The 14631-nt window shown below is 37.2% G+C and overlaps 1 protein-coding gene and 1 pseudogene across 1 annotated transcript in view; one reads left to right on the forward strand and one right to left on the reverse strand.

Moving 5' to 3' along the window:
• Positions 1 to 14631, reverse strand: part of LOC127620564 (neurogenic locus notch homolog protein 2-like) — a 73214-nt pseudogene that overhangs the window by 25539 nt on the left and 33044 nt on the right.
• LOC127620568 (uncharacterized protein C1orf21 homolog) overlaps positions 1 to 14631 on the forward strand; it is a 156825-nt gene that overhangs the window by 14625 nt on the left and 127569 nt on the right. The gene's annotated exons all lie outside the window — the stretch shown is intronic.

Here is a 14631-nt window from a genome sequence, read left to right on the forward strand (position 1 = left end):
ATTGTAAACTAGACAACATTAATACTTCTTTACTATATTATTAAGCAAAATCCATACTTTTTACAGTATTTGCATGAACTGCCGAATGTTGAGGTGCGAGTGTGCTGTCTGTTGGGTTGGCATCAGGTGGCTGCAGAGTAAAATGTGGACAATTTTCTCTTTCAATCCCTTTTTAGACTAATGTGTGAATTAACTTTTGCTCTCTCCACACCCCCTTAAGACAGTAGTACCTTTAGTAGATTTTGTTTATTTTTTTATGTTTGTTACATCTGTCATGACTGTTTTGTACAGGAATGTTTGTAGGAATGTTTGTGTGCATCTTTGTAAACAAGATGCTGTCCCAGTGAGAGACAAAAAAATTGTGTTAGAGAATATGGGAAAATGGCAAAATGTAAATGAAGTGTTTATTAGAAAAAAATGTAATTCATAGATGTACAAAATTGACCCGTGAACAGCAAAATATTTAAAAATGGTTATATCTCTTAAACAATATTATTTAAAAATCTGAAGGGAAAAAATGGTGTATTCTGATAGTCTTGACAAAGTCCCAATGTTTGGTTTTAGTGATACTAAAAAACTATGTGGTAATTAAAAATTATTATCTACATTTCCTGGGTCAAAAATGACCCAACGCAATAAAAGGGTTAAAGGAATAGTTCACTCAAAGATGAAAAATCTATCAACCGTCTTCTTCCGTGGAGCACAAAACTATAGTTTTTTAAGATTATCCTTTCCCCTCTTCCATATCTTAAAAGTGAAATGGAAGTGGGTATTTCAAGCTTTCCAAAGAATGAAAAGAACCCTGTTCCCATTCACTTTCATTATATGAAAAGGCAAGGATATTCTTAAAAAATTTACCTTTTGTGTTCCACAGAAGAAAGTCATATGGCTTTGAATAATATTATGAAAGTGAGTAAATGAAGGCAACATTTTTATTTTTTACTTTAACTATTGCTTTAACTCAAAGTTGATCCAACATGTAGAATGAAATAATTGCAAACAAATTATTAACACCAAACGTTTCAAAAGTTTGTACCAGATAGAATGCAGAAACATTGTCAGTGTCTAAAAAAAAGTTCAGATTCCTAACTGAATGATTTACTACCGAACCATGAAAAAATGATGATGGATCGCTCCAGAACAGTATTTCTGAGTGTGATAGTGTCCATGCATTGTTCAGTTTTTAAATCTTTTTATGCTTCAATGTTTTTCAGACTTGGTGTGAATAGGCCTTTAGAGTGTTATGGTTATAGACAAGAGTCTCTGAGTAGCCTACATGTGCTGTAATTTTAAGGCCATGCTGTTTATTTTTACTGACCAGTCTTGCCAGGTGGGCAGCTGCAGACAAAGGAGGCCACACGGTCAATGCAGGTGGAACCAGCGGAGCAGGGCTCAGCTGCACAGTCATCAATGTTCTCTGAGCAGTCGGGGCCACTCCAGCCGTTCACACAAACACAGTTGTAGCCATTGAGTGTGTTACTGCATGTGCCTCCGTTCTGACAGGTGTTGGGCTGCAGTCGGCATTCATCCACATCATTGGTGCAAAACTGACCTGATTTCAATAGGAAATTTTGAAGGAGGTGAAAAGAGATTTTTGCTAGCATTGAGAAGTCTAAATAATTTTAATGAATTGGATTATTTGGAACATTTGTTTCAGTAAGCCAGTGAAAAAAAAATTATAACTGACTCATTTGAATCATTACTTACAGTAAGTGACAAATATTTACTTAAATATTGCTGTTCATCACTATGTTTTTTTAATTACATTTGTTTATGATTCCATCTCAAAGTTGTACTCCCAAACTAAAATCTAACATTTGAGTAATTGACATATGCTTGGTGAATCAGTTTGACTGAATCATTAAAAAGAACCAGTTCAAAAATAATTAAAGAATAATATTTTTTTCCATGTTTCCATACCAGTCCATTCAGGTGGGCACTGGCAGTTGTAAGTATTCACACTATCCATGCAAGTGGCTCCATTCTGACAGCGGTGATTTGGACAGTCATCAATATTCACCTCACAGTTTGTTCCATTAAAACCTGATTAAAGAAAAATAATAAATTCCAAACTCTCAATTCAAGTTATTAGCGGATATCTTTATTACAGGAAAGCTCTGGCTCGTTTTGGCATTATTAAAATCTAATCACTCTAAATTGTGAAATGCTCTAAATTTTAGAGCATTTCACAACACAGACATTTCTCACGGCTCGGGTTCACAGCCTGAGGTGAGAGACTGGTTTTGGCCTGTTACTGTTTTCTGCCAGAACAGCTATCTTCAAACACTGAACTTATAAAGAACATTAAGAGTCTATCTGTTTATAGCCCCAAACAAATATAGATACAACCAGCAAACCTTATTAAGGAGCTGCCATGGTTTCATAAAAACTTTTAGGAAACAGCACATTGTTTGTTTTGACTTAGTTGAAATTAAGCTTGGCCTTGTACTAAGAGCAAACTAAGCTAACACCTACATCATGATATCCACAAAATTTGGGTAGATAATTAACAATATACACTGCACTAAAAATAGTACTCAAAAATGTATACTGCTATACAAATTTCTACCAGTATTTCACCGAACCCTACCCCTTTCATTAGTCGTGTCTCTGTTTGGGTCACGTCCAAGTGAATATGGACATAGAGATGCCTGAGCTCACCACATAATTAATAATCTGAGCAACATGTTTCAGTTCCACCTGAACAAATGTAATTTCTGCTTTAATTCTGCATATGTTCTGGCAATGACCACAGCTGTTTCCTATTTCCTCTCCTTGGGAACTAACCTTGCAGGCAGTGGCATACATAAGTTGTGTCTGTCATCGGCCGGCAAGTTCCACCATTGAGGCAAGGGGAAGGAGAACAAGGTATGTAAACCGTTTCACAGTGGCGGCCAGTAAAACCGGGTAGGCAGTTACATTGATATGACCCTTGGGTGTTCAGGCAAGTGCCACCATTCTTGCAGGGAAAGGGGGAGATGGCACACTCATCTGTGTCGTTGAGACATCGGGGGCCGTGGTAACCAGGACTACAGGTACAAGAAAAGTCCCGGCTGGGCAGAGCATTGCAGGTGCCTCCATTGGCACATGGGCTGGACAGGCAGGTGTCCTCTCGCTCACAGTGCTGACCTGAGAGGAAAATGCCAAATAAATGTTCACACAACTGAACAGCAACAAAACATTCACATCATCATCACATTGTATGTGTTTACTGTGTACCTGTTTTTGATAAACGCACTAAGCCATATTGCAATTTAAATTTTATTTAGATTAATCGTTATCCCTATTTACATTTAGGGTTAAGGTTATCCTTACTAGATCACCATGAGCTTTCTGTACAAAGTATGTGTTTTAATGTGTGAAAGAAAGACAAAGAGAGAGAGGAAGAAAGAGAAAGAAAAACCATTTCTATAGTTTCAATAGAATCTAATAAGCTGCCTACCTAGACCGCATATTTGGGTATCAAAGGCACATTAGAATGCTCAAATCCTACAATACCCAAAAACTTTTATTATTATAATTTATTTTATATTTTTCATTTTACTATGCATTACCCATTTTTCATTTTATTTGTTACTATTACTTGTTTATTTGCACTATTGTTACTTTATTTTACATTCCATAATTTCTCGTATGTAACTATGCTGCACACACTTTGACAATACAAATGTACAGTTTATGTCATACTTCAATAAAACGAGAGTGAAAAAGAAAGGGTAAGTTTTAGATAGATCTGACCTGTCCACCCGCTGGCACACTGGCATTTGAACTGGTCGTTGGGAAGGAGTGAGCACTTTCCCCCATTGGTGCAAGGGTTGTTGGGATAGCAGGTGGAGTTCTTCTGGATCTCACAGTGTTGCCCGGTGAAGCCTAGAGGACACATGCAGCTGGGGCTGCCAGGAACTCCAGCCACACTCACAGTGCACTCTCCTCCATTCAGACAATAACCCACATAACAGGGATCCTTATGCTGGCAGTACTCGCCTAAGAAACCAGGAGCACACCTGAAACACACATAGAAACAATGCACAAATATAATTCAGAGTCTATAAATGCACATTTGATGATCTAAATCAGGGTACTTCTTGGTAGATTTGGTAGAAGTCATACCATATATAAGAATAACGGCAAACATTTGTTAACGCCAAAGAGTCTTTCAATTCTGAGTGAAAAAAGTGTAAAACTCTTTTTTTTTTTTTCCTGTTCTGTGTAAATCAGTGCAATAACCGGCAAATCTTTATTGTTGTTTGTTGACATGTTTTCACAAATAAATTCTCACGATGCTATTTGAGCAAGTTTGTAAATTAATTTTGAGATTGTAGTTTTAGACTGGAATGAATCTGCGGTTGATACACACAGCCTGTGATGAGTCATGAGATACTAATGTTTAACTGTTGTGAAGTCATTGACATGGACTTCCCAAAATGTGTGTGTGAATGAGTGAGAGAAAGAGAGAGGCAAAAAGGAAGTGCTAATTAGAAAGAAAGAAACAAACAAATAAAGAAAATAAAAAACTAAAGGAAAATAAAATTTATTATAAATGTACATTTCTTAATACATTTCAGAACTGTGTTAAGAGTTCTTGCGTATGTGTGTGAACACGTCACGGCCTGCTGCCATGCAGGTGCCGGCCTCCCAGAAGACGGTCAGGTAACACAGATGAGGGACACAAGAAAAGTTCCTCTGACAATGTCTTTGTATGTGTGTGTGTGTGTGTGTGTGCATGTGTGTGTTCGTAGGCCCGCCCGTATGACTGCATGTACACACCTACTTGAGATTCCAAACAGCCCATATCCCAAAGCGTGTCTTCAAAGATTGTATACAGAACACACACATAATGTTGCAGCAGAAATCTTGACTCAGGATCAATAGATTTTTCAGCCCATATACAAACACACATAGTCCAAAATTAACCAACAGCAGGTGAACTGAGAAAAGATCAGGCCATAAATATTTTTTATCAACCATGAAACATTATTTTTATATAACAACAATATATTTTTGTTCATATGGCAATGAGATTTTTCCATTATAATTTATCCTTGCATATTTTTTAATAGTCATTGTGTCACTTGCAGCATCATGTACAAGATAACCTAGTCTCTTTCTCTTGGTCAAACTGCACTTGTCACAACATCATGAGGACCCATTGTGATTTTGTTCCTTATATTTTATGTGTAAGTGTATTATTAAGTGTGTAATTGTTGTGATATTATTGGCTTTATTATAAAAATTATGACTCTTTTCAAACAGGTTTTCTGAACATTCCCACAATATGGTAAACAGATTGAAACTCACCATTGGTTGATTCCTGTTGCTATGTCAGACTGGTCAGGATACTCAAGCACACCAAAAAACATTTTAATACTCCAACAGAGCCAAAATGTATACACATTAAGAGAGAAACATCCACTAATCGAACACAAACCCAAGTGCCTGGTCAGCGCAATGGCAACGCGCAGTCCGGTTGAACATACCGTGCATTTTAGTGTTATTGTGTGCCTTTAATTTATGTAATGTTGCAGTTCCAAATTAAGATCCTGACCAAATGTAAATTAACTTTACCCACCAAAGCAACATTAAATGTTTTACATACATAAAGTTTTGACTTGCATTTGGATGCCTGAGAATGTTAATTTGGACCCTGTACACAAACACACAAACACACCCACACACATACATATTGTACACAAGCATACAGAATTTCAAAACTTTACACTACTTCCGATGCACAAGCAAAGACACAAAACCGCATCCTCAACATGATTTCATCATCAATATATATATATATAGATTTTTACTGAAATGGCTTAAGAGTTATGTTTTTTTAATCAGAGGAACCATAATTTCAACCAAACAGTCATTGTAGCCAAATAGATTCAAAATGTAAAATGCAAGTAAAAATCTAGTTAAAAATAATTAAGGTATATTTTTCACAGTTTTTTACTAAATTAACCCAAACATTTGATTTAATCATTTTCATTATTATGCAATTATATACAACATCACATAGTAATAAAAAGCATAATTGAATTATACATATGTTTGGAACCCATTTAAATATATTTATAATAGCCAATGAATCAGTATTGTGGGTCCCAGTCAACTGTATAATAATTATCATTATTTTGAGTATTAGATTTGTTTTATACAATAGTAATATATTTATGTAGTTTTAACTTCACATGAAGCCTTTATTTTGCCGGAATCCTGAAAGTGTCATGCTTTTATATTTATATAACTTGTAGAAGTTACACATATTTGGAATTGTGGGAAAGTTTGAACATTTATCACTTTGCTTTCACAATGCACGGTTTAATTTAATCAAATCTGACTTTATCATGTTACTTTGATTAATTGTGCCCTTGAAGAAATTATCTAATTATCTTTAAGCAATGTAGTGGCCAAATAAATAGCACATTAAAATCATTGCGATATTCACGATATTGCTTAATTTTGTGTCACAAGCAAAATCATAGCAATATTTTGAAAAAATTGTATATATTGCCCAGCACAAGACCGTGTCTGTTCATATTGTACAAGCATGATTTGGCCCCATTTCCAGCTCTGTGTGTGTGTGTGTGTGTGTGTGTGTGTGTGTGTATGTGTGTGTGTGTGTGTGTGTGTGTCTGTGTGTGTGTGTGTTTCAGAGCCACGGCATGCAGCTCCGGGGAAAGAACACACCCACAGCGACCTTCTGGTCACGAGATCACAGCAGTGCTGACACTTAAACACACTTAAACTCGGCGCAAGCGAACAGCCCGGACTCAAGGGAACAGGCCTCTTTCAGCCTGACTTACAACTGTTGTGTCACTTTATACTATTCAAAGACATGGTGGGATTTTCACTTTATCTCCATTCGATTTCACCAGGGAAAAGCCTGTGTAGACCACCAAATCCTTTCTCAAGGGTCCTAGGTATTACAGCCCTGATTTGAAAAAGAATGAATGCACTTCTAATACTTTATTTGTGGCAGTATATTGGTGATTTACATACTCACAAATTAACAAATTTTAAATCAAATAACACCACATCGACAAATTAACTACACTATCAGACTATTAAGGGGCTAAACTCATCTATAGGCCTCTGTTTTCCTTCAAAAATGTTTCTCTCTCCCTTCCTCCCTGTCTCCATTTACCCTTCTTTTTCTCTTCTTCTCTTGAGGTCTCAGATTTCTACAGATGGTTCATATTAGCACCCCTCTCTTTCTCTGGCGAACTGACCTCTTCTTGTCCTATCCACGAGGCCTGGGGTGAGTGGGTGGGGAAAAGCTCTTTCTCAAGCTCTCTTTCCTTTCCTCATAAACGTAACCCCCCCCACCCACCCACAATACCAAGATTATCTAATCTGAAGGAATTGAAAGTCAATTGGCTTTCCTAAACTTAAAAATTGTTCATTCCACATAAAGGCAACTAAACATGTCTCCTCTTTTGTTTTTTCCATCCTTGTTCCCTTTCTTGAGAGTCGGTCATATTTATAGAAGCAGTCAGCCTCCCTACTTCTCTCCATCTTCGGCTTTCTCTAATTTTCGCAGGATAGGCAAACAACTACGGAAAAATCACAAACAACCACGGAAAAACAGAGCGGAAAAGAGTGGAGGCAGGGGGAGGGGTGCTACACGAAAGAGAGTAACGCAGACAGAGAGCTGAATCACAAGGAGGGACGAGAAAGGGGAAGAAATAAAGATTAAGAGATGAAGAGGAGAAAAAGAGAGAAGGACAGAAGGAGAGATGGGTGGAGCAGGCTGAAGTCCTGTGGTCAGACGGAGTGTGGTTTTGAGTACATATGTGCTATAAATCTGATCTGAAAACAGCATGCTGTCTCACTGGAGGGTTCTCTGAGCTTTATATACTCCACCTTAATATAGTCTTCCTCCTCTGCCTCTCTTTTCCTGTGTTGCCTTTCAATGGTCTCTTTCTTTTCTCTTCAGTCAGTTACTGTACCATTTTCGTCTACACTTTGATGAAAAGCTTCATTGTGCCAGTATAAAGTCTGTTCCCCAAACACACACTGAACTAATCTGGATTTTAACAAAAGTTGGCTGAACAATCCATGGCTGAATTGGGCAAAGAACATTCGTTTTTATTTCATGCCTCAGACATTTTTTAATATTTAAAAAAATAAACAAAAATTTCAGCCGTTATATCATCCTCTGCAATATATCGATCGACTAGGGCTGGGTATTGATACAGATTTTCCATAAATGTACTAATTACATTTTTATTAGTTCTTCATCATATTGGTCACATTTTGGCTTTTTAAAAATTTACAAATACATGTATTCAATCAATAAATAAGATATTATATTACAATTTACATTGATTTTTTTGAACAGGTGAAAAAAACAGTACCTTCTCTTTAACAAAACCACAATTTCTGTAGAGTGTCTGTAGGAGAGAGGGCTCGAATAGCTTTATCTCAGATCTGTTCCATGTATGATTAGAATTAAATGTTAAAAAAAAAATGTTTTTGATCAACAACTGACTGCAGAGAACAGAAAGGGTATTAAAGAGACATTATTCAATGACAAATGGGTGGCGTGGATCTCGTCTTTGGACAAACATACACGGAATAACTTTTACTCTCAACACATAGTGAAAGCATCTAGCTGCTGAATACTCCACCACTACACTACACAATCACTGATGAGTGAAATGTAAACATCTACCTAGTTTGCCAAATATCTAAATTTCAGTGCCATAGTGCAAAATTTGGTTGCAAATGCGAGTGATTTCCTCTCACTGAAGTGGAGGGTTGTGCATAGAGTAAAAGATCGATCTTGGGATTTTAGAATCGATATTGAGATCGCTCAAATGAAGATTGCCATGCTTCAGGAAATCAATATTTTTAACCACCCCTACTATCGACCACTGCTTTATGCTACAAATGCTGTGAATTGAACTTAACTTGTACTGAACCTGGAACATTCCTTTTAAGTTACTGCATCACTTTACATTAATCAAAACAAACTAATAATGTAAACAACATTAGTCATTATAACAGTTTTGAAAGTATCAATAAACGAAGCTACAAATGCAAACATTTTGAGACATACAATTCATTCACAGTCCAAAATGTTTTCAAAGTTTTAGCAGAAAAAAAAAACCCACACGTTTCGCTCCGGATTCCCCTGAAAAAAAAAAGAGAATTATCTGCAATTACCCACATGGTCTTTGTTCTAGATGTCAGGAAAGGTGGTCTTTATATATCCCCCTTAGGTCATTGGGTCAACAACACGCCCATGTAGACAATGTTGTCTTTGCCAAAAAGAGCCGACTAACCATCATTAGTTTAACACATGGAAACATTTATCATACCAAATTTTGAAAGTCACGTGACCTCCAAAATTGCACTGATTATTTCACGAATAGGTGCATTTGCAAAGATTTTAATCTTACTTGTTGATTTGTTCAGTAAACGGCAACAGAGAACGCAAATGTTTTTTTTGTATTTCAATATCAGTAAACACCAAGTCTATGTGGGGCAAAAACTCCTCCGCTAGGATTCAGGAATCTTCATACAATAGAAAACAAACACGCCCTAAATCCTTAAGTAGTTAGTTAATTACTTGCAATTTCCAGAAGGCTCTCATTCCAAGAGATTCTCATAGCACTTGTCCACCGATATTGTGATGGTTCTTATGCCGAACCTGTGCTCCGCTGGTTCACGGCCGGGGCAATCTGGAGCCTATCGTAAACCAGCCTTGCTTTTCCACTGACCTGAGAGCTGAACGGTGATGTAATGGGTTACTGTCTACATGGTAGATTTACGTGACTACCTCAAACATAAACAAACATGGCGCATCACAGTGTGTTTGTATACAGCTTTCACTCTTGTTTTTGGAGTACATATTTAAACACATGGATTAATGCATTGCATCGTCATTACATTGCTCAACAAGATAGTCAGCGACGACATCACCGCTAAAGACGACCGGTAATGTAATTACATTATATTGTATGAACTATGGCTTACCATGCTAAATTCTGTAATCTGTTACAGTGGAATTATAATAAAAATTGGTGTAGAAGATGGTTGTATTTGGATTTTCGCCATAGCATATAATATTATTGATTGAATATCCTAGACGCGACTTATTGAAATAACTTAGTGAGTAGCTGATCAAAAATCTCCTTGCAGAACAAAACAATGCACAAAATATGATGACAACAGTGTAAGAAAAGCTAACAAAGTTGGCAAATATAACAACTTACTGAGATCAGCTGCAGAGGATTCACTGTTTATCACGAGCATTACTGGCTGAATTCAATGCCCCAGTTAGTTAGCTGGCTGTTCGGTGTCTGAGTCCAAAACATTGTTGCTCCATCCACTGTCGCATTTGCTTATGTCCTTCTTATGGTCCCTGTACTCCCTGAAGATTTTTTCAATTTGATTATGATTTGGTCAAATGTCCGATTGAAGGCGGCATGCATCATTTCATGGTGTATCTTCAGACTCGTAGAGTATTTCTTTCCATTGCGATCTCTCTAGTTTATCTCGGATCTTCGTATATACCATTTCGCAAGTAGAGCACTCGTTTCGTCGTGTTACCTGAACGCTTTTTATGTCTGATAATTTTGTGGGTTTTTTATTGTTGTTATAGAGTGAAGAAGTACTCCTTGTTGCAGACTGTAGCTACTGTTGTTGTTTGGGAAATCTTAACCATGGTGATGAATAGAGGTCGACCGATATTGGTTTTTTCAGGCCGATGCCGATGCCGATCTTTTGAAATCCGGGTCGGCCAATGGCCGATTAATGCTGCCGATTTATTTTGGCCGATATTTGGCCGATATGTGCTTGTTTTTAACCTCTTATTTGAACCTTTTATTTGAAAGATAAAATGTAACACACATAATTACATAAGATAGACAACATTTCTCAACAAATACATTTATTGAACACTTGACCAATCTGCACTTGTACACTTAAATTAAAAATGTATAATGTAAAAACATATTGTATAAATAATGTATAACAAATATATTAAATAAACAAAGCAGGTGTTACGAACTGCTCCGAGACACGAAGGTTGAGATCCAAATGCAGCTTTAATTAAGGGGCAATCCAGACACGTAATCCAATATTCAGAGCATCCAAGAGAAGCACAGGCATAACTAGGGGTGGTTATATATATATAAAATTTTATTTCAGGAAGGTCTACTAACATTACTGTTCAGGTGTGGTCTAAAAGGAAATCTAATAAAGTAATCAATTGTAAAATAACACTGCATAGTTTATCATAGATAGATTAATCCTTATTAATGCAGAAGTTATTCATTCAAGAGCTGTAAGTGATTTTCTCTTTGCCTTTTGTTGTTTGATTCGCAGTGGCTCAATCGTCACACGTTTAATAGACAGCTTCCCCTTTAAGACCGAGTTCAGATCTAATAAGCTCCTGATGCAGCATATTTTCTCCCCAACTATTTCTATAACTACGTCCATTTAAGACATAAACTTTGTTTAAGTGAATCTCCAAGCCGGTCGTTTTGACATATTTTTGTGTATAGTTGATCGTTTAGACGCATGAAACCCAAAGTAGCCTATACTTTGCTTGTCTCTTTGCGGTGTGTTTCGAGCGCTACGCCTTGGGAACGGTATCTCTTGCGCTCTTTTTATTATTAAACGCGTCCCGCAATTTAGCAACAGTAGCTAGACTGCATTTTACAAAAATCACCGATCGTGCTGATTCTGACGTTAAGTTTGAGTTTTAGGGAGAAATGTCAGTGCACCGCTGTGAAGGGAAGGAAGTTGTGCTAGACAGAATGCGGCTTATGTATAAATATTCTTTTTATAATCTTTGGAAGGCGAAATCTAAAATAAAATCAGACTAATAATCACATATCTAAACCAGGCTATGTTTGAATGTTTAGTTCTGTCACTCATTAAGCTGTGCTCGTGTTGGGCTCGTTTTGTGCTCGCTGTGGCACCGCGTGAGCGAGTTCTCTCTCTCTCTCTCTGACTGCGAATAGCTAAATTGCATCACAGACAAATGGTTTCATATTATTATACATAGAAATGGCTGGCGATATAAAATAACTTTCTCTTTATAGCAATAAAGAATGTATTTTCTTAATTTCTCCAGTACCGACAGCAGAACCGGTAACGTCCAAGCTTACCAAAGCCAGTCCTTCAATAGCCTATACTGCGTTGGTATATTTTTATTACTTATTTATCTGCATTTAGTGACAACCCTCTCAAATATAAGACACACAAACAGAACAAATAAAAGTCTCAGATTCACTGTCTGTAATTGCAAAATTCTTGCTTACTTATTGTGACACGATAGCAACCCTTCTGCTGTGATAATGCAACTTCAACTACGCTATCAATATCCAAAGTAGCCGACGTCATGTCAACTATCGCGTTTGTCACGTTTTTTCTTGAAGTTGGCAGTAACGTATCAAAAGTTTTTAATTAAATCTAAAGAAGTTATACAAATTTAACCTTTACTGTTTTCTCCAAGGAACTTAGCTCCTTCCTTAGGCACTGGATGAGGTCTGCTCACTCTGCTGGAAAATGACTCTAGGGGCAGTGTGCGTCGAACACGTGTTCCACAACAACACTAGGCTGCCCACAGATGCGCCTGCCTAATAATCGGCTTGATATGCGTGGATATTGGCCGATGGCGATTATGTAAAAAATGCAAAAAATCGGCCGATTAATCGGCCGGCCGATTAATCGGTCGACCTCTAGTAATGAAACATTATCCCGCCCTCAGTCCCCTGACATATTCGGTACCAGCGCAGAGACCAGCGAGCTTTGGGGGCCCAGGAACCAGCATCCGAACCATGGCGGTGTAAAAGGACTAACAGTGTTTTATTTGTAGGGCCTGTTCCCTTGGAGCAATCTGGGGTTAAGTGCCTTTATTAAGGACACAATACTGATAAGGTCCTTGCTCAGAATTGAACCCACAACTTTGTGTTAGGAACCAAGACCTTTAATCATTACAGATCAACCTACACCAGAGTCAGAGAAAAGAGTATACAAAAGTCAGAAATCACAGCAAATCCTGTATGTTTTATAACCTAATACCAAGCAATGTTAACACCCCGTGTGTGCACCTGTGTGTGTCATTGTTCTCACAATCATACCATCTTTCTGTCACTCAGCTGCACTTGTCAGCACAGTGTGTCGTGAGTTTAATGCCTGGTTGCCACATTTCCCACTATTGTGTGAGGTCTCCTGCGATAGGAAACATTTGTGAGAACTTGTGCAAATGTTGTCAATAGACTTCGGTTCATCTTGACATGGGACATTCCCTTTTGACCAGCATCAGATGTTGACAGGCCTTGCTCAGGTTAGCTGGCAAGGATGAGTAACTTTCTCTCATGATAAAGAGCTTCATACCAGTGTGTGGTTCGAACATGTACCCATGTCCACTCACACACTACACTAACATATTTCCAAACTAACACAGATACTGAAGCCTCAAACTACAGGAATACAAGCTATCATTAATGAGCTCCAGCAGCTGGGCTTTTCTTTTGGCTGCCAACACAGAAAAAGAGATAAAAAGAGAAAGCATCTATAAATATTGAAAAAGGACGGAGAGCATGTAGATTGAAAAACGTTTTTATTATTAATAAATATAGATACTTGGATAAAGCAGAGAGAACAATATACAAAATAGCTCCTGTAGCTGAACTTGTAGAGCATGGCACAAATGATGCAAAGGTCATGGATTTGACTCCTATGGAACACACTTACTAATAAAATATTGACCTTGAATGCACTCTAAGTTGCTCTAGATTGAGGTGTCTTCCAAATGTAAATAGTAACTGTGTATAGGTTGGTTTATTTCTACTTCGGGAATTAAAGGCTGTGGTATACAATGTTTTTCTACATGCTTTTATGTCTTGCACATGGTCTTTTCTCTATTAAACCACAAGCCTGTGCCAGCGCATTCGCATGTGCTCTACAAAAGCTTTGTGATGCTCTTTAGTACACTTAGGGCCCTTCCCCACATGTGAGTAAACATGAGGTGCATGTTTCCCAAGCGCCTTTATACCATAAAGTTTTTTCTTTCTAAATTTAGTTTTATTAATCAGCATGTTCCAAGCCTTTAATAATAAACAAATAGATTTCTGTTCTAATTTTGTGAAATTATTCAGATTTCATCATTTCTGACAAGGATGAAAGACAAAATTACTAGTGTGTAGCCTAGTCTTTCTCACTTTAATGAAAATAGAAAAATGGTCCATTCAGACTTTTACATTTTCAAAAGTTTTCTCTTCTCTTTTTTTTTAAAATTCAAAAAATTTACAATGTGCAAATGTGATTCAATATCGTGATAATTATCGATATCAAATCATACCAAAAAGAATATTGTGACAATATTTTTTGCCATATCACCCAGCCCTAATACGACAGTAATATATTTTTGTCTTTATATCTTTAATTTCATTTTGGCACAAAATTGAGTGAAAACTCGAAACTCCGTTTACATCTGGTATTAAGATGTGTTTCGGGTGATCTGATTGCACATGGTCAGGCAAAACAACAGTGGCACAGTTTCTCCCAGATGAAGTTGAAATTTAATCTAAGCACATACGCAACATTTAGAGCTGAATTTTAGTGGAGTACCTGTGTAAGTGGAGCTTCAAATGTGTGTGCTTTTCATTTGTGTCC

This window comes from Xyrauchen texanus, chromosome 27, assembly GCF_025860055.1.
Source record: "Xyrauchen texanus isolate HMW12.3.18 chromosome 27, RBS_HiC_50CHRs, whole genome shotgun sequence".
NCBI lineage: Eukaryota > Metazoa > Chordata > Actinopteri > Cypriniformes > Catostomidae > Xyrauchen > Xyrauchen texanus.